Below are 19,395 nucleotides of genomic sequence, written 5' to 3' on the forward strand. Positions count from 1 at the left end.
AGATCCTTAATTTTGGGCAGGCAGTAAAATGTAGAGAAAAAAGCAGAGATAGTATGAAAACATGGGTTTAATCAAAGAATTTCTAACTAAAATTCTCTGAGCCTCAGTTGCCTCAGCTGTAAAATGGGAAAATACTAAGTTCCTCATACAGCTGAATGAGAGTCATAAATGACAAAGTGTCTCACTAAAAGTCATGATTCATTCATGATTCACTGTCAACAAATACAGATTGGGAACATGAAACAGTATGATCAAGAAAAAAATTAAGATGTGTATCTAGCTTGGGAGCAAACAGTATACCTAGTTTGGGAGCAACAAGGAAACGGATGTGACTTAGGAACTAGTGTATTAGGGCCCCATAGTGAAAGCCTTTGTCAGGTGAAAGCATTTAGATTTTATTTAACTGCCGTCAGGGCATCAAGTTTTAAAGTAAAGTCAAATTTGCATTTAGCCACTGGGTGGAAGGTAAATTAGAGGTGGGCGAGACTGGAGGCAAGGAGAATACTGAGGCTACTGCAATCATTCAGATGAAAAAAATGATGGTTTTGACCACAATAGTGGCAGTAAAGACACAAAGGCTGTCACATGCTACAACACAGATGAACCTTGAGGGCATTATGCTAAGTGAAATAAGAAGCCAGTCAAAAAAAGACAAGTATTGTATGCTGCCACTTTTAAGGGCTATCTAAAGTAGCCAAATTCATAGAAACGGAAAGTAGAATGGTGGTTACCAGGGGTTGGAAGAAGGGAAAATGGGGAGTTGTTTAATGGATACAGGGTTTCATGTTTCCAAGATGAAAAAGTTCTAGAGATCTGTTGATCAACAATATGAACATACTTAACACTAATGAACTGTGTATTTTTAAAAAGTTAAGATGATAAATTTTACATTATGTGTTTTTTACCACAGTTTTTTTTTTTTTTTTAAAGATGCAAATGGGAAGCCAGGGCTTGTTTTGTTTTATTTTGACATTTTGCTCTATTCAACCTCTGAGCAATTCTCTTGCTGTTTTACTGAACTGTAAAATAACTATGGCTAAATGAGATCTGATTTGCAGGGCACCGAAGTTCCACTTGACCTCAAGTATCTTACCCTATTTCTTGTCATGCTACTTACTTAACATTTCCTTCATTAAAATTGCTTTTTAAAAAAGCATGCTTAAAATATTATTGAAAAATAACTCAAAATGTGAGAAGTACTAAACAGAATAAAAGGTAAAACCCCACCAATTCTCTCACAACCCTGCTCTTGACCCAAAGTATTATTGGTTTGGTGTGATTCCTTCCAGACCTTTACTGTAAATTTTAAAAAGTTATCATTTAAGGCCACTCTTAAGTGACTAACTCCAAGTCATTAACTAGAAATGGTCTCTTAACACAAGTCCTTGAGCCCTATGCTTCCCCTCAAACTTTTAAACCAAGCTTCTGCCTAGCTTTTTAAAATTTGTGTTTGTTCCAGTGTAAAAAGTAAAGCACACTCATCTCAAATGTACAGTTCAATGAATTTTTACAAAGTGAACACACTTGTGGAACCAACACCCAAATCAAGATATAGAGTATTACTAATACCTCTCAGAAACCTCCTTTGTGCCCCCTCACAGTCATTATATCCTCTCAGTAAACGTAACCACTATTCTGACTTCTATCACCACAGATTAGTTTAGCCTATTTTTGAACTTTACATAAAGGTAATCACATATTATATAATCTTTTGTGTCTGGCTCCTTTTGCTCAACATTTTGTATAGGACATTCATCCATGCTGCTGCATACTGTGATAGTTTGTCCGGACAGTATTCCACCTTACAGATTATACCACAATTCATTTACCCATTCTACTGTTGATAGATATTTAGTTGTCTCTAGTTTGGGACTATTACAAATAATGCTGTTATGAACATTCTCATAAATGTTCTTTCAGCATACACTTTATCCATTTTTGTTGAGTATATGCTTAGACATGGAATTGCTTATGTTCAACTTGCAAAGGTACTCCTGAAGAGTTTTCAAATGTTTGCACCAACTTACACTCTACTTCTGCTGGCAGAAGTTGAGTGTTACAGTTGTTCTCTCCAATGCTTTAAATGGTCAGTTTTTTTGTTTGTTATTTTAATTTTAGCCATTCTGGTGGCCATGTGGTAGTATATCATTTAAAATTTTTTTTCATTATTCTGATATCTAGTGATGTTGAGTACCTTGGGCCAGAGTTTGATAGGTATTTGGGAGGTAGATTTAATAAATCTAAGTGACCAACCGATTGAAGAGAAAGAAGAGAAAATCTAGAATGATAGAAAAGGGAAATATATTTAGGAAAGGAAGAAGGGACAGAAAAACGTACTCATTTCTGAAATTATTAGACTCTGCCAATGGAAATGGGTGAGACACGAGATTCAAGACTTGAATGCAACTACTGAGACTCAATGGGACACATAAAGGTTCTCACTTTAAAAAATAATTTAAAACAAACAAAAATCTCCAACACCACATCTTAGGTGGTAAAGAAAATAAACTTACAATCCAAAGGAAGCAAGATAAAGATACACTAAAGTGCAGTATTTCAAAAACAGAACCTCATAGATGCTTATGATTTTCCCCACTATAACTTCTAGAAATTCCTGTGAAGATAACAGAAACAAATCTATAAAGAGTGATGAGTCCAGCAAATGGAATTAAAGAAAAATTCAAAGCCTTAATAAAGGACAAGTTCACTAATTCAGATAGACAAGGATCTCCTGTGTTCAGACAAGAAGACTATCTGTGACACCTCAAGTTTCTCTATTATGAGAACATGAAGAAGAAGAAAAGAAAGGCTCACAATTAATCAACAAACTATGTGAGGATTAAAGACAAGAAACAGATTTGGAGCTAGGCTCAGTCTTCTGAGATTCACCTCATCATTGGAATATCTATAGCTAATTATTGCTTCTCTTTAAGTATTATGTGGTATCAAGAGCTTGGGGTCTGGAGACAGGCAAACCTGTATTTAAATCCTAACTTTCTATCTCTCCTTAGCTATTTTTTTTAAATGTTTTATTTTATATTGGAGTATAGTTGATTAACAATATTGTGTTAGTTTCAGGTATATAGCAAAAATAGGCAAGAGACCTCCTTAGCTATTTTACTCCAGGCAAGTGACCATCTCTAGCTTCAGTTTTCTCATATCCAGAATGAGAATAGTAATGATCCACAAAACTAATGTGAACATTAAATGAGATAATACAAAGTAAAGCACTTAAATACAATGCCTGACCCATAGTTAGGCTCTCCATAAATGTTGGATATTATCATCTGCAAAATGGGACCAATTCACATACCCATTAAGATTGAAAAGTAAAGTGACATGTATAATGCCTAGCTATAGGAGGCACACAAATGGTAGATATTATTATTACCCCCTACTTTTAGGGAACTCTGTATCATTCAATGTCAAACTGCATATGAAATGGTATAGTGCACTGATTAAGAACACAATGGGTCTGAAACTCCTGAATTTAAATCCTGGCTCTGCCACTTAGCTATGTGATCTTGGGCAAGTTATTTACCTTACTTTGCCTTCCTGTTTTTATCTGTAAAATGGAAAAAATAATAAGCATCTATCTCATTGGACTGTTGTGAAGATGAGACAACCCTTCTTTTTAATTGCTTTATTTATAAAGCTCTAAAAACAAAACCTGGAACATAAGTACTATATAAGTATAAGCTGTTATTATTTTAATAGCAGCAGTATACATGTTTTGTCTGAGACTTCTGCATCAAAGAAATGGGGAGGGAATTCCCTGGCAGTCAAACACCATGCCTTCACTGCCAAGGGCCTGGATTCGGTCCCTGGTCGGGGAACTAGGATCCCACAAGCTGCACAGCACGGTCAAAAAAAAAAAAAGAATTGGGGAAATAAGTTTGGACATAAACAATTTAACATTCTTCTTATGGATAAGAGAAGCCCAATGAAAATATTCATATACTCATCCTCAAAAATGGAGGGAAAAAGGCTGAAACAATAACAAGTTACACACAAGAACTGTTATCACTACTAAGGAAATATGACCTCATCTGTCCAGAAATAGTTAGGGGGAAGGAAATGTGCTTTCTGGCTCTGCCCTAACTGTGCAACAATTCAGATGAAGGAAGCCTACATTGCACAGAGAGAAGGAAATAATTTTTCCTATTTTTACCTTACAAGAGCCTGATAACCAACAGAGCTACCTAGAGAGACTGGTGCATCCTCCTATCTTTTTTAGATAAACGAAAGACTGCTTAGAACAGAATAACCAATTCTGGAAGCCTTCTTAGAAATGTCTTTCTGCATTATTCTGACATCTTTCCACACTCCACAAATCTTCATTCCTGGGCAAGTCAGAAGAGGTATCTAAAGAGGCAAAAATGCCAGCGAGTAGCATACTTTAGAATTAAAAAGAAATCCCATGCTTGTTCTTAGGTCACGATGTCAATCCTGTGGACTGGTTCTTGTAGCTAACTCACAAAATGAACAAAATACTGAACTGCGTCGACAACAAATAAAATCAGTGAATTGTAGCTTATCTGTTTAAGAGTTTATGCCTTCTACCAGACTGTGGGCTTCTTGAAAAAAAGATCTTATTCATCATTAGCATCTAGTACATTGCCCGGTACACACAGAGAGTTCAATAAATGGTGACTGAATTTAGTCATTGAGCACCTCCCCTTGTAAAAGGTACTATGTTAGGTGCCAGAGAGCCTGTAATGGTTCACTTATGTTGATGCCAAAACATTTTAGACTATTTAAAAATTAAACAAGGCCAGATTTGGTTAAGGAGCTGCAGCTGCAGTTGCACCCGCTCTCATCCCAGACTTAACTCCGAACAGCAAGGCTACCCTCCCCTGCATGCCTGTGGAAGCAAATTAAATATTTCCCTCAAATGATGGAGAGCCTCTTCCCGTGCAGCTCTGGTGTGGTGTTCTTTCTGCTCAGCAAAGGAGGCAAACTCCAGAATCTCTGGTCATAAAAATGTGATGTTAGCAAGAACAGGTGCTGAGTAAGCCTGGTACACTTCCAAATGAAGTCTTGCCATCTAGAATTCTGAATTGAGGATGCCAGACTCAAGACCATCTGGATTTGCTCCTCTGGCTTTGAGCTTTCTCTAAGAGAGGCCGGGAGAAAGTATGCTGTTGCCAGTATGTGTAATGTGTAATTGCATACTCAAATACTGTACTTTGGATAAGAGTCCAAGACTTGGCAAATGGATGGAATGTAGCACGTGGAACTTTCTGAATAGAGAACCATGCAAAGGGAAGGGTTTCCTCACAAAACATAAACTAGGCAAGGTGTGAATTGCCCCTCTGTGTCACATTTTGGAAAAATTCACGCAGGATAATAAATACTTGGGAGTTGGGCGGGGCGGGGGGGGGATGCTCAGAAGTATGTGAGAGGCAAAACAGTACCATTACCTCAGAAAGCAGTAAGTTTATCTAACAATAATTCTTTATTTCCCCTCCCCCAATGAGATAAATATATGTGATTATAATTTGGTACATACAGAAAAAAATATCAAGCTGTGGACTCTGGCAGACAGACGGTGTTGAAATTAAACAGTGTGAGCTCTGGCAGCTGCACTATGTACTCTTTCAAATTCTGACATCATTACTCTGGTAAGGGCCCTGTACCAAGTTGGCATGGGTTCTAATGTGGTTTAGAGAGAGAAGTTCTTGCCTTTTTTAAAAAGATGACCTACAAATAGTCTTTTTCATACAACAGGGAAATAAGTATTTCCCTTTACCCCAGATTTTGTTTTAAAGGACAAAGCCATGTTGCCAAGGTATTAAGAAAGTGTTAGAAATGATTCTGAGATTTTAAAGGCCACTCAATACAAGCTCTAAAAAGACATCTAAAACAGTACATGAATGTCTCTTAAACTAGTGATTATCCTTTTGTGGTAATAAAGAGTCAATTACAAAGAATGCTAATTTTCTTCATATTTATACTCTGACATTGGCAGCTTAGGTATCCTTTGGAGGCCAAGAATGGGGAGCCCTCCCTACTTCAGCCATAAGAACTTGGACAAGTTACTTGACATCAGATCCTCAGTGTCCTCAAATGCTAAGTGAAATAGTAACATCAACCCACAAGATACTCCTCACAATACCAAGTATATGGCAAATCCTCAATAAGTATTAGATAGACTTATGAAAGAGCCTTTGAAATTGATGCTTAATTAGAACTTAATAGAGCTAAGTGGTCTGACTTTTCTCCACTCAGATTCAAGAATGGAAAGAATTTACATATAAGCTGGTTTTAAGATCAAGACCAGATTTGTCCTCTTTCACCAAGTGATATCACAAAAACAAGATTTCATTCTCCTCTCCAGTAACATCCAATAAAATACAAAATTCCAAATACGAAAAATGACAGGTTAAAGAAAAGAGAGAATAAAAAACCACCTGTAGCTCTCATAAAGTAGATATAATTTGACTTGTTTAGAGTGACAGGATTTTTCATTTCATTTTTATCATGAAACATTTTAAATTTTCATAAAAACAGTGATAATAGTAAAATGAACTATCAACTCCTATTCAACAATGATCAAGATTTTGCCACATTTGCTTCAGAAAAGATTATTACTATTTTACTTTTTGAGGTATAATTTACATACGGTAAGGTGAACAAACCTTAAATAAGTCTGATTAATTTCTACATATGTATACATACATGTAACTACCACCCAGAACAAAATTATGGAACATTTATAGCAGCCCACAGATTCCCTTGTAACCTTTTCCTCCCAATGTATCTAATACTCTGAACTCAGATAGCATTATTCTTCACTTGTTAGGTTTTCTTTTCACCATTAATAATCAGATCTAGGCTTTACTTTTCTGTTTTCTTAAGTAGTTTGCCAATGTCTATTTCAATCGTACATTTTTTGGCCATAATGATGCCATTAAACATAAGAAATTTATGCAAGACTCAAAGTAGTAATAGTAGAAACAGGCAAAAGACCTAAAAAATGTAGTTTAAAAAAAAAGAAGTCTACATATTTAGAATGCCTGTAAGCCCTCCAACATTTTAAAGGGGGCAAAAGACTGAGAATGCTAGCATAAAAGTGACCAAAAGGAAAAGTGGAATTCATTTTGATTTAAATAAATCCTAAAGAAAATACACTAGACAGTTTTTAAAATAAGGTCTGTACATTTCTAAGCCATTTTTAAGAGAACATTCAACTGAAAATTTAAACCCTTCACATGTTGATTTTTATTGCCTATCAGTGTCTGAATAAATCCCACCCCAATTACATTTTCTTTAAAGTTCACAACCATTTTAAGGTCATGCTCTCATGCCTAAAAGCTGACATTCTTCCTAAATGAGCCAGATCCCTACACAATATTAGACCTACTACACATACAAATTTAAAGCTAATCAACAGCTTTTTCATGGAGCAAAGTCCTATATTTGGTATGTACATATCACCACCTGTCAGTTACTGTATAATTTAGTATTTCAATCAAATGACACAACCTAGTTGATCTGATATATTTAGCAATATGCACCACTGTTAAATTAATATAGTCATGTGACTGGACAACATATATACTAAATTACTTTGGCATATGCAAACCAAGCAATTCTAGGGTCAACTGGAAAACAGTGGAGTGGGACAACATATCTCAGTGCAGCGACAAATGCAATAATCACTACCATATCAGAAGTGTTGTTGGAAGCATTAACTAAGATAACTCAAAGAAAGGGTGTTACTTCTCTCACCTCCTCAGCACTCCTCACCCCCTTCGATTTACATGGACTAAGCTGTGATTTGACAGAAATGCCCCCTCCTCACCTCCACATCCTAGAGCAGCACAAATATTCTACTTCTAAAAGCCATAATTTTCACGAATTCATTTGTGTAACCAAGTACCTCTGAAAGACTTAAGAACTGAACTTTGGGATAAATTCCTTTAGTCGGTTTGCTTTCATATAACTTAGTTAAGTCTCCACTGGAAATAAAAATTTGAGATGGTATTAAGAAAGCCCCAAAGGGAAGAACTCCAGCCCTAAGTACTTCCTAGAAACAAAAAGATAAGCTGAGGGTATATTAGGAAGCAAAGATACCCAATTTGCATGTGGCTTACAAAGAACTGACAACTAGTCTCCTTCCTCTACCCAGACCTCAAGTTTCCACTCACAATGCTAGCTAAGCATTTATGGTTAGTCCCTTATACAGATGTTACTCTTTAAATAATCTTTTTATAGAGACTATACAAAAATAGAACAATTATCATGCTGGCTGCTTCTGATCACTGTTTATTTTGGAGACATAAATAACCCCCTGCCAGCTACTGGCTTTATTGTGACTGACACCTTATGGAGGGCGCTTTGATCTCCAAATTGATTTATTAAGCTGCAAACTGACGATCTCATGTTAAAAAGATTAGCAAGCTTAACTTTTACAACCTTCTTCCATCTGCCTTCATCCAAAAAGTAAATGTAGTATCAACTCAAATCAGCAACCCCTCCCCAATTATCTTATCATAGAACCATCTCTCAGGAGCCAAAAAGGGTACTACTTAATCAACACTAGCAATATAAACAAAAATCTTCACATTTTTCATTGCTTTTCAAACCTAGGAGTTGAAAATAAAACATCTGAACCCACTCCGCTCCACCAAAACAGATGCATACTGCAACTTTTAGAGTAGACAGATTATAGGGTTATTAGTCACATCTCAAAAGGAAATATTAAGCATATTTTTAAAACTAACTTAATATTTAAATGATTTCATTTATATACTATTTAGATAAACAATGAATTAAATTTAACTCACTGTTAATAAAATATGTTTATATAAATATTTATCAAGTGCCTGATACATATCTGAACAAAATGCTTGTTTTCACTGAGTTTACACAACTGTAATACAAGGTACACCATGAGAAATGTTATAAAATCAAGGAGGAAAGACGAGATACCAGGAAGACGTCTAGGAAAGCTTTAGGAAAAATCTGGCATTGGGAAAATAATTAATTCTACCCAGTCCAGCCCATATTGCTTTCACCCCTCTGAGCAATTAGGCATATACTGGAAAGTCTGGCAGCAGACAGACCAAGGTTCTGTAACTTTGAGCAAATCACACCCCCTATTAGAGTCTCATGTATAAAGTAAGTGTAATACCAAATACCTGGCAGAACTGTTGTGAAGATTAAATGTGAATGATTTACATATTTATATAGATTTTTATATACTACATATACATATATAATACATATCTATATATTTTATCTATTTATACAAACTTTATTGTAAATATATACTTACATATATGTGACATGTTGAATACAGTATATTTATGTGTGTGTGTGCATATATGTATATGTACATAAAATCACAATGGATGGTGAAATGTTAACTAAGCCTAATGTGGTAATCATTTCACAATATATGTACATCAAACCATCATGTTGTACACCTTAAACTTACACAGTGATATATGTCAATTATTTCTCAATAAAGCTGGAAAAAAATCACAAGGCCTGACACTGAAAGGATGCTCAAGAAAAGGAAGTATTATAAATACCTACTAAACACTGAACCCTATGCAAGGTACTATTCACCTCTGCATCTGGACAGTGCTTGATATGTTGTTTAACTGCTAAGTTTCCCCAAGATCATAAAAGAGCAAATCCCATGTGATTTACTTCTTATCTACCCACAAAGAGAATAAAACCACACATAGTAACACATGTCCAACTGCTATCTGTTAAGTAAATTGAACTAACTTCGTTATAAAAAGGTAACTGAATAAACAGAAGGATCAGCAAGACTCAGAAAATACACAATGTTTACCATGAGAACATAAAAAAACTGACTTTTTAAGTATAGCAGAAAAAAGAAATTGTTAGATATATTATTTAGGCAATTTATATTGATTGATCAACCTATATTGAGCTCCACTACGTGCAAACTAAGCCCTTTGGGGATCCCAGAACAGGCTGTCTTCTCTCCAGCAGCCTACAGCAGCCCTCTGAGTCTGAAGGGATTAAGGAAGTTTCCACCACTTGCCTAGAGTTTTGGAACTCCACAGTAGTGGTTCTCAAAGTGTGGTTCATAGATGTCCCCAAGACCCTTTTCACAGAGTCTGCAAGATCAAAGCTATTTCTGTACTAATTATAAGACATTATTTGCCTTTTTCACTTGACATTTGCACTGATGGGGCAAAGCCAATGTTAAGTTAAATCGCTGGCCTTAGCGCTGATTAAAGCAGTGGCACCAAAATATACTGATAGTCATTGTATTCATCACTGCCACACACTGGGGGGTACAGGTGCAGCAGGGGAGGGGGGAACCCAGCCATTTTAACTGAAGAATGTCTTTGATGAAGCAATAAGATTTATCGGTTTTATTAAATCTTGATGCTTGCGTACATAATTTTTTTATATTTTGTGAACAAAATGGAAAGTACACATAAAGCAATTCTACTGTACACTGGCTGTCCCCAAGGAAATGCACTTTGAGCTACTGTTTGAGTTGTATACTCAACTAGTCAATTTTTTCATGGATCACCAATCTACTTGAAAGAACAACTAACAGAAAATTATGGTAATTCAGACTTGGATGTTTGACAGATTTTCTTGAAAATGAACAAAGTGAGCATGTCATTTCAAGGAGAATAACTGACAGTCTTTGTTGCCAATGATAAAATTCAAGGCTTTAAATAAAAATTAGAATTTTGGAAAATTTATATCTGCCACTGTGTGCTTCACACAGCTTCCCAATATTTAAAAGTGTTTCCAGGGACTTCCCTGGCTATCCAGTGGTTAAGACTTCGCCTTCCAATTCAGGGGGTGTGGGTTCGATCCCTGGTCAGGGAGCTAAGATTCCACATGCCTCACGGCCAAAACACCAAAACATAAAACAGAAGCAATATTGTAACAAATTCAATAAAGACTTTAAAAATGGTCCACATCAAAAATAAATAAATTTTTTAAAAAAATAAAAAGAATAATATATACAATTATCTGAAGAAACTATTATAATTCTCCTCCCTTTTCCATATATATATATGTATGGATAGAGGCCAGATTTTCTTCGTATACCTCAGCCAAAATAACATATTGAAACAGATAGAAAGCAGATGCAGATACATGCAGATATGAGAATTCAGTTGACTTTTATAAAGCCAGACATTAAAGAGAGCTGCAAAAATATAAAATAATCCCACAGTTCTCACTAAGCTTTCTGGAGAAAAAAATAACTACTTTTATACTTATTTTTATTTTAAAATGTTATTTATGTTGGTATGTAATGGTTTTATTTCAAATGAATTAATAAATATTTTAATTTCTCAGTTTTAATTTCTAATACAGTAAAGTGATAGCTATAATCCAAATAAACAAAAGCTCCTGGAAACCTCAATAATTTTTACAAATGTAAAGAGTTTTTGTATGGCAAGAGATCTTAGAGATCTGACCTTGGGTTTGGTTGACATAATTTTTGTTAATGGAAAACTATGAAAACTGAAGTAACATACAGCACAGTCAAGACTGGGTCTCCTGACTTCAATTTTACATTCATTCTGGACCACGATTCCTGAATTCACTAAGACAATAATTTAGAAGCCCCTCATTCCATTCTTCCCAGTAAGCAGGAAGTTTGACCAAATAATTACAATAGTAACAGTAACTGAAATTTGAATGTTATGTCCTAGGTATTTTTATATTGCTGCTTTCACTTAATTCTCACAACAACCCTGTGATATAAGTACAATTAATTACTAACCTCTACATGAGAAGCAGAAGTTAAACCAGAAGTCAGAGAGCTACTTAATGGCAGAGATGGGATGTGAAAATAACACTTCTAACAGAGAGATACATCAGCAGAAAAGCTTCCTCGTAACTCTCAATCAAAACATTTGTGTGGTCACCAGCAGGGGCATTTAGGGAAATACAGGACCTGTGACTCTGGCCCAGTACACCTTCAGACGCAGACAGAACAAAACACTAGCCTGGAGTATGGCCACACAAATTTAGTTCAACACTAAATGGCAAGAAAACAAGCAAATAGGGAGATGTGCTAGATATATAACCAAGTGCCTCTCTTCCTCAACCATCCAGTGACTCTACCATCTACCCATTAAAAAGAAGTGACAGGAGTCAAGGGTGAAGGATTTGTTACTGACACACAGCTGGGGCAGTGAAAACTCCTGGCAGGTGTTCTCTAAGCTATAACTCCTCTCCTATGCAAACTAACCCCCAAGCTGAGTCCTCCTGGCTTTATCACACTGAGGCTCGACAAGAGCCATCATTAGTGTCCAAACTCCACTTTTTCCAGGCTGATGACATGTGTCAGACCTTGATTCCCGGTGCTACTCCTGCCTGCCAACTCCGGGAAGACTTCTGTAATGGCTTTGGGTTTTTAAAAAATACTTCAAGTCACAAGGCAGCAGCTGACACCAACTCCCTCCTGAGGATGGACACTTGGCCAGGAGCCCAAGCTGAAGTGGATTTGGAGATTCTTGATCTTTTTTGAAATCATTCCTAACTTCTCACTGGCAATTAAAATAAAATCCTCCCCAGAGAACAGCCAGAGGTTGGGCAAGCCTCTTCCATCCAGTGGTAGTCACCTTTGATTAGAGAAAAGTGTTAAAAGTGTAGCAGCAACTGAGAAATGTCAGAGCCTGGAGGGCCTTCAGAGTTTTGATCACTTACGGCTATTTCTCATTTCATACCATGAACAGTTTCTAAGCCAACACCACTCAGCATTGCTTACTTAGTCAAATGCTTCAGGTCAGCATACCAAACTCAAGTCAATGGTCCGTTTGCACTAGTTCTGAGTGCCTCCCTAAGGCTAAGATGTTTGACTTGCCAGGCAGATGACCTTATGTGCTCTGCAGATGCCCAAGAGGACATTAGGAAACATCCACAAAAAACTGGCTTTTTCATGGTGGACAGGTAGTGTGGTATAAGTGAACACACAAATGCAAGCACACACACAGAGTCAAGGATTTCAATTTTGATTCACTGTGTGACTTGGGGTCTTCATTTCCCTTCAACATCTGTTTCCTTATCTATTAAAGAAAGATCTTAGCCTAAATCAGAGATTCCCAAATGTCTGTGGAATGGCTATATCAGAACCCTCCGAGGGCTTGTGAAAACTACAGAACCTATTCCTAAAGGATCTGATTTACTGAGTCTAGGGTGATACCTAGGAATCTGCATTTTTAGCAATCTATATTCCCCACCACCACCACTTTTAATTCTGATGCAAAGTCAGGTTTGGAAATCATTAGACTAAATGACCTCTAAGACTCCTGGTAGCTTTGAAAGTTATAAAACTATAGACTGGAACTTATTTTCTATTCTTTCATCCCAGAATGTTTTTCCCTATCCACTATTAGCATTCCCACTCAAATATCAGGATTGTCTAATTTCAGGTTAGCAATGGAGACATAAGTCTAAGAGCAGTATGTCAAGTATTAATAGCTTACCCAACCGAGTACACTGCTATTTCATTTATGAAAGTAGATCTAAGCATAGCTTTTCTACACAATATACATAGAAAAATAAAACTTTTAAGACATCATATTTTGCAAAGATTCAACTATTTGCTGGAAACAGTCAAGAAAAACAACATTTAAAAAGCATTTTCCCTAAATGTTATGAATAACTAAAAAGTTATGGAATTAATATACTTAGTTAGTACTTGTGACTCATGATGCCTTAACACAAAGCTATAATCTACCTGAGGCAATAAAAAACTTTATAACAATAGAGGTCAAGTTTTTAAAGCATAAAGTACCATATGATTAAATTTTTAACCCAATAAACTAAAATAGGCCAGAGGAGAAATCAAAGTCCTACATTACTGATACATCAACAGTATTTCATTATAAAAAAGGAAAGATTGAGTCCTCTGATCACTGTTCTTGTTTATTTCATTAACTGGTTGTTGCAAACACATGCCTGTTGCTCTAAAGGACTCTCAAAAATCTCCTCCAACACTTTTCACACACTGTAATAAAACAGTATTCTTTCCAGCTCATTCCTTAATTCCCATGAATATTAGCTACTGCATGATGTGGGTTCCTATTTCTTTTACAACTTTCAACGCCTAACTCATTTATGTACTCATTTATCTCAGCTAGACAACAATCCTTGGTACAGAGTTACTTAGAAGAGTTCACTGATTACAGATATCCTGTGAATTAATTTACAATGGAAAAACGGAGTCCTGCTTCCAGTGGGTTTGCAAAATAATCTAAAATAGTAATACCTCAAAACACATGAAGTCACTGTAATTAAGGGATGGAGAATTCAGGTGGCCTCTAGAATATTCTGATAGGCTTTGAAGTGTGCATCCCATAATGCCTTTGGCACTTGACCAATCTGCTATCTCACTGAGTTGGCCTCCCACCTCCTGTCTTCTAGACTCATCTGAAATAGCTGAAGAAACCTGATATAAAGTTGCCATGTCAAACAGTAAAATATTCCAAGCTATTAAGTTTAAGTTTCTATTCCTACCTCTCAACTCCTTGGTAAAAACCTCAAGCAGGCTAAATATAATAAAGACCAATAATTCCATATACAACTGCAATCTTTGGCACACTCTTTTTTCCCCCCTTCCTAATATTCAAGTAAATACTCTGAATTTAGCAGCCTCTTTTGTAACCTTTGCCTTGAAACAACACAATTTTTCAGCCTAACTTAAAGCCAGAATTAGTAGTCAAAGTGCTGGAATCAGATCCAAACCAAATGGTTGCTGGGCAAGTTGTTGCAGGGAGGCAGGAGATAGGGAACTGCTGCAAAATAAGATAAATTCATTCAAATATTTGTGTTAACTTCTCTTCCGGCAACTTATTTTAGAAAGTTGCTAACTGTACAAGCACAGAGTTACTAATTAATGATTAGTACCTACAATTAGTACAACACTTGATGAAGTCTAAATATCCACTCTTCCAGAGACCATCATTATATTACATCTTTATAGTTATCATTGTCCTAGGTTATACTGCACAGGTTATGCTATAGGGAAAGGTGTGACTAGATGATGGTGAGTCTGCACTACTGCTGGCAAGTAGCCACTCCTAATAAGATGGAGACTGAGATTTCCAAAAGTAGCAATATTACACCAGTGACAATAGATTGCAAAATCTTGGTCTAAAGCTCTGGTCAGAATTTCTCATCCTGAAGTTCGTAGGGAGGCTATGGATGGGTTCTTAGATTCCATAAATGAAACTCCTTTCAAATTTTTGTGTTTACGTGCATGTATTTAGGGAGAGAATCCATAGCTTTCCACAGAGTTTTAAATTATATATCTAACTTAATCCTCACAATCAATATGAGATAGGTACTAACATTATTCTCATTTTTACAGATTGAAGAAATTGAAGCTTATAGGAGATAAAAACTTTACATAAGGTCACAAAGAAAGTGGCAGAGCATTAATTTCAAAAATGTCCTTAAAACACACATATACATATGTATATTATGTATTAGCTAGTCAGACATTGTTTTAATTATAAAAGAAGGTTTTTACATTAGTGTATAAGCACTGGAAACCAAATTCTGGGCAAAACACGCAATTTTATTTAGTAACGTAAATAATAGTTGTAAATGATTTTAACAATTTAAATCATTTTGAAATAACTTATATAAAAACACAAACCTGACATGTATTACCTCATTTAGTCCTCAGAACAGTCCTATGAGGTAGATACTATCATTATCTCCATTTTATAGATAAGAAAACAGAGAAACAAAGAGGTTAAATAAGGTCCATAGCTATTAAGTTGCAAAGTCAAGATTCTGGCTCTGAAGTCTGTGCTCTTTTAATATTGCTTCCCCAAACAATTAATATATGAAAAATGTAAACTATGGTCACTTCAAAGGGAAAAAAAATAAAGCCAAATAAAAATCAAATTGGAGAAGTCTATCATGATAAGGTACTTCATTTATTCTATTTAGCATATATAAACCAAGAGCAATGAGAAGAGAGACCTACCAATTATATTTGCATGCTACTTTCACATACATAACCTCCTGTGATTTTCACAGCTGTGTGCACAGGAAGAGCAAGTGCTATTTGTCCAGCATCTTAAAGATGAGTTAACTGATGCTCTGAGGGGTTACTCTCAATACTATTCACCATTATCTGAACTTGCCTGCCTCTAGGATTTCCTGTACAGAGTTTTGGAATACCTTTCCTTCTCTGTCTAGTAAAGATTCAACTAAACCTTCAAGGCCCAGATCAGATGTGACCATTTAGATATGCCTTTCCTGGCACTCCCTCCTAGGCAGAATTAACCCTTCTTTTCTCTATTCTCCCTTAACATAGTTCATACCATTTCGTCAGCACAGCAGTCATCCTCTTTGTCATCAGCTGTGTCTATGTCTAGTTCTCTGCGTAGACACTGGGCTCGGTGATGGCAAGGGCTGTATGTAGGAGAAAGGGTTCCTAGAAAAGATTCTGCTGTTGAGTTAGGAGAAGGATGAAGCAGAACACTGGCAGTTTGGCTAAGAGAAACATGGATTCATGCTGACATTTTGTCGTCATCTTTATAACTTAAGACTTTGTCCTCAAGAATAGCAACATTACTTCAAACACTTCTAGAGATGTTCCCTGTATAGTGCTTGGGAAGTTATTGGCAGACAGCCACCTGAGACAGTGACTCCCCTTCTATGCTACTAATCTCTCAAATACATATTGTTTTATTAAATTTATGCTTCTTGTTTCTTTCAAGTATATCAAGAGGCCTCAAGAGGACTATGAAAACATTTACATCTCCAACTCAGAGCAATGTGGGTTTCACAATATTTCGTAGTTACCTCTGGAAAAGGAAAGAAAGGAGGTAAGTGAAACAATAAAGGATGGCATGGTGAGTTTTGACAAACTCAAAACCAGTCTAAATCAATTTATTAATTTGGACCAATTTATTAAATGTGTAGTAGCTTCTATAATCTAATTTAACCCTCAACTTTTTTAACCCCTAGACTTCTGCACTGAGTACATACATCTCTTGGCCAAACTCACTGAAAAGATCCAATGCGTGCCTTAAACTTGCTTGATGATAAAAACTAAACTTAAGGATTTAAAGCAAATTGAAGGAATGAAGATAATGAAGGCCTTTATTGCCCTGAAAATTAATTGTCTGAAACACAATGGGAAACACCCCTATGTCACTTTAGAAACCTTTCACTCTTCTCTAGTTTTTCAAGTCTACGAAAAGCATTCTTTTTAGAATGCCATGAATTTAAGAAAGCGTATTTTGTAAACATCTAATGGTTTGGGGGAGCAGAGGTCAGTATTTTTTTAAAGCCTGACTATTTATCAGAATGGAATAAGACACTGACTTCTCTTTATATTATCAGGCCAAGGAGAAGACCATTTAAAATAAACCCATTAAGGAGTTTTTAAAATACCACACAGTAACAGTTGCTTGATTTTTTGTTGTTGATTGTATACAATTTACTGTCATAATACTGAGGACTCAACAAAGCTGGCTAACTGAAGTGTTTTGACAGGGGGTGAGATAATTAAACTGATGTAGAACGTAAACAGTTTATATCCAAACCAAATTCTCAGTGGCTGATTTTTTTTTTAATGTGTACCATTTGGCTGTTTAAAAATGAATTTGAGAACAGTCAACCTTTAATATTTAAACTTAAAGCAAATGGTAATAACTATCCCGGATTAAAGATTAACCTCAATTCAGCCAGCAGTTCTGTAAGCACTTTTTCTATGGAGCATGCCTGGATCCCTCCCATTATAAACCTTATATTCTGAAAAATTCCATGTAGTTAATTCATTTTCCAGATTTTTCATCAAGGACATTCAACAGGCAATAAAAAATAACCAGTATATCTACAATGCACTGATACCATTTCTGCCAAAAGCTAAGACACCTGACATTTTAGTTACTCTCTGTGACCTTACTAAGGAGAAATACAGGCTTCTATTAGGTGGTAGAGTTTTTATTTTTTGCTTTTTCAATATGGAAAATAGACTTCCCCTGAACCTCTGTGGTAACTTGGTGATCCAGGATCTCAGCTAGAGAGATCACCAATTATAAAGGTCAATTTTTTTTATCTTCTTCTATGAAACATTTCACCTACTATTATTACAGGCAAACAGGAAGAGAATGTTTACTTGTTTGACTTAGATCTCACTGAAGGTCCTGCCCCCAGATATACAACAGTAAGTTTTGTGGTGGTCAACGGAGGAGGCAGTACGATCAGTGAGTTTTTGCTATCATAAAGTCCAGTATTCAAGGTCTAGCTTGCAACCTTGGCTCCTGGCTATGTAACTTTGGGCAAATCACTTAAGACTCAGTTTTTTCATGAGGTCAAAATACGTTGAGAATTTAAGGAGATAAAAATAAATAAATCCCAGTATACAGTAAGTCCTCAATATATGTTAATTTCTTTCTTATCCTTGCCCTTTAATAATTAAAGTACTACTATAAAATGGGATATCTGACATTTTCAGAATTACAAAATAATACTATTCAAAGCTCTTTTCTCAGATATCCATTTGAGTCTGCTTATATATAAATAACTGCAGCCTCACAATCCTGAAGTTGGTTAGCTCTGCGCTGTACACAAAGCGATTTCTTAAATACTCGCAACTTCAAACCTGGAAAAGAATGTGAGAGGCTCCATCAGCAGTGGTCTCTCAGGCTCATTGGCTCCTGAAACATGGGTGCAGGCTGAAGAAGGGCTGCCAGGGCCAGGACCCAGTCTTCAGAGGACTCCAAGGAACATTCAACGCTGTCGGTGAGTTTGGGATTTGAAAAAACCACCGACCGTTGACTGTACCTTGGGGTCCTTATAGACAACACTATATTTCCTGAAGCAAAGGAGCATGCTGTGCCTTCACATATCACATTAGATCACCAAAACCAGTCCCGCCCCCCATCCCCCAAAGGTGGTCCAGTTAATTTTTTAAAAGCTCCCCTCTATTTCTCTTGCCCATTGTTCCTTGCTTTTTGTTGTGTTTTCGACAAACAAGTGTTTCATTTCAACAAGATAAGGAAAGCTCCATGATAATACCTAATGTTTTTAAATGTCTCCTAGAAATAGGCCATTCTGGTGAGAAATTGGATGTAGCAAGAAGAGATTTATTAAAAACATGTATTTCATTTTGGAGTAAAATCCAATTAAGTATTTTACAGCCATTTCTCCCATGTCCCCTCAAAACCTTTAATTAGGGACAAGGAGAGGATTTAATAAGCAAAAATAGCACAGAACTGTCCAATGTCTGCACAGTTCTTAACACATTCTACCTCCAATTACAGTTAATGTGGTTAAGTTCTGACAGCCCCATTAGAATACGAGCTGTTTGAAAGCAGCAACTGCCTCACCATTTCCATCCACACATAAGCTGATTTAAATGTTCGTTAAATTCAAGTAAAAAGTCACGTCTAGAGTCAGAAG

The 19,395-nt window shown here is 36.1% G+C and overlaps 1 protein-coding gene and 1 long non-coding RNA gene across 3 annotated transcripts in view; one reads left to right on the forward strand and one right to left on the reverse strand.

The window, feature by feature from the left end:
* NR6A1 (nuclear receptor subfamily 6 group A member 1) overlaps positions 1–19,395 on the reverse strand; it is a 216,229-nt gene that overhangs the window by 133,655 nt on the left and 63,179 nt on the right. The window lies entirely within an intron of this gene.
* Positions 1–19,395, forward strand: part of LOC102998685 (uncharacterized) — a 38,211-nt gene that overhangs the window by 11,655 nt on the left and 7,161 nt on the right. The window contains exon 2 of the long non-coding RNA XR_452203.2: positions 16,704–16,811. This is a non-coding gene — a long non-coding RNA (uncharacterized LOC102998685). The remainder of the gene's footprint in view (positions 1–16,703; positions 16,812–19,395) is intronic.

The sequence above is a fragment of the Balaenoptera acutorostrata genome, chromosome 6 (assembly GCF_949987535.1).
Source record: "Balaenoptera acutorostrata chromosome 6, mBalAcu1.1, whole genome shotgun sequence".
In the NCBI taxonomy this organism is placed as follows: Eukaryota; Metazoa; Chordata; class Mammalia; order Artiodactyla; family Balaenopteridae; genus Balaenoptera; species Balaenoptera acutorostrata.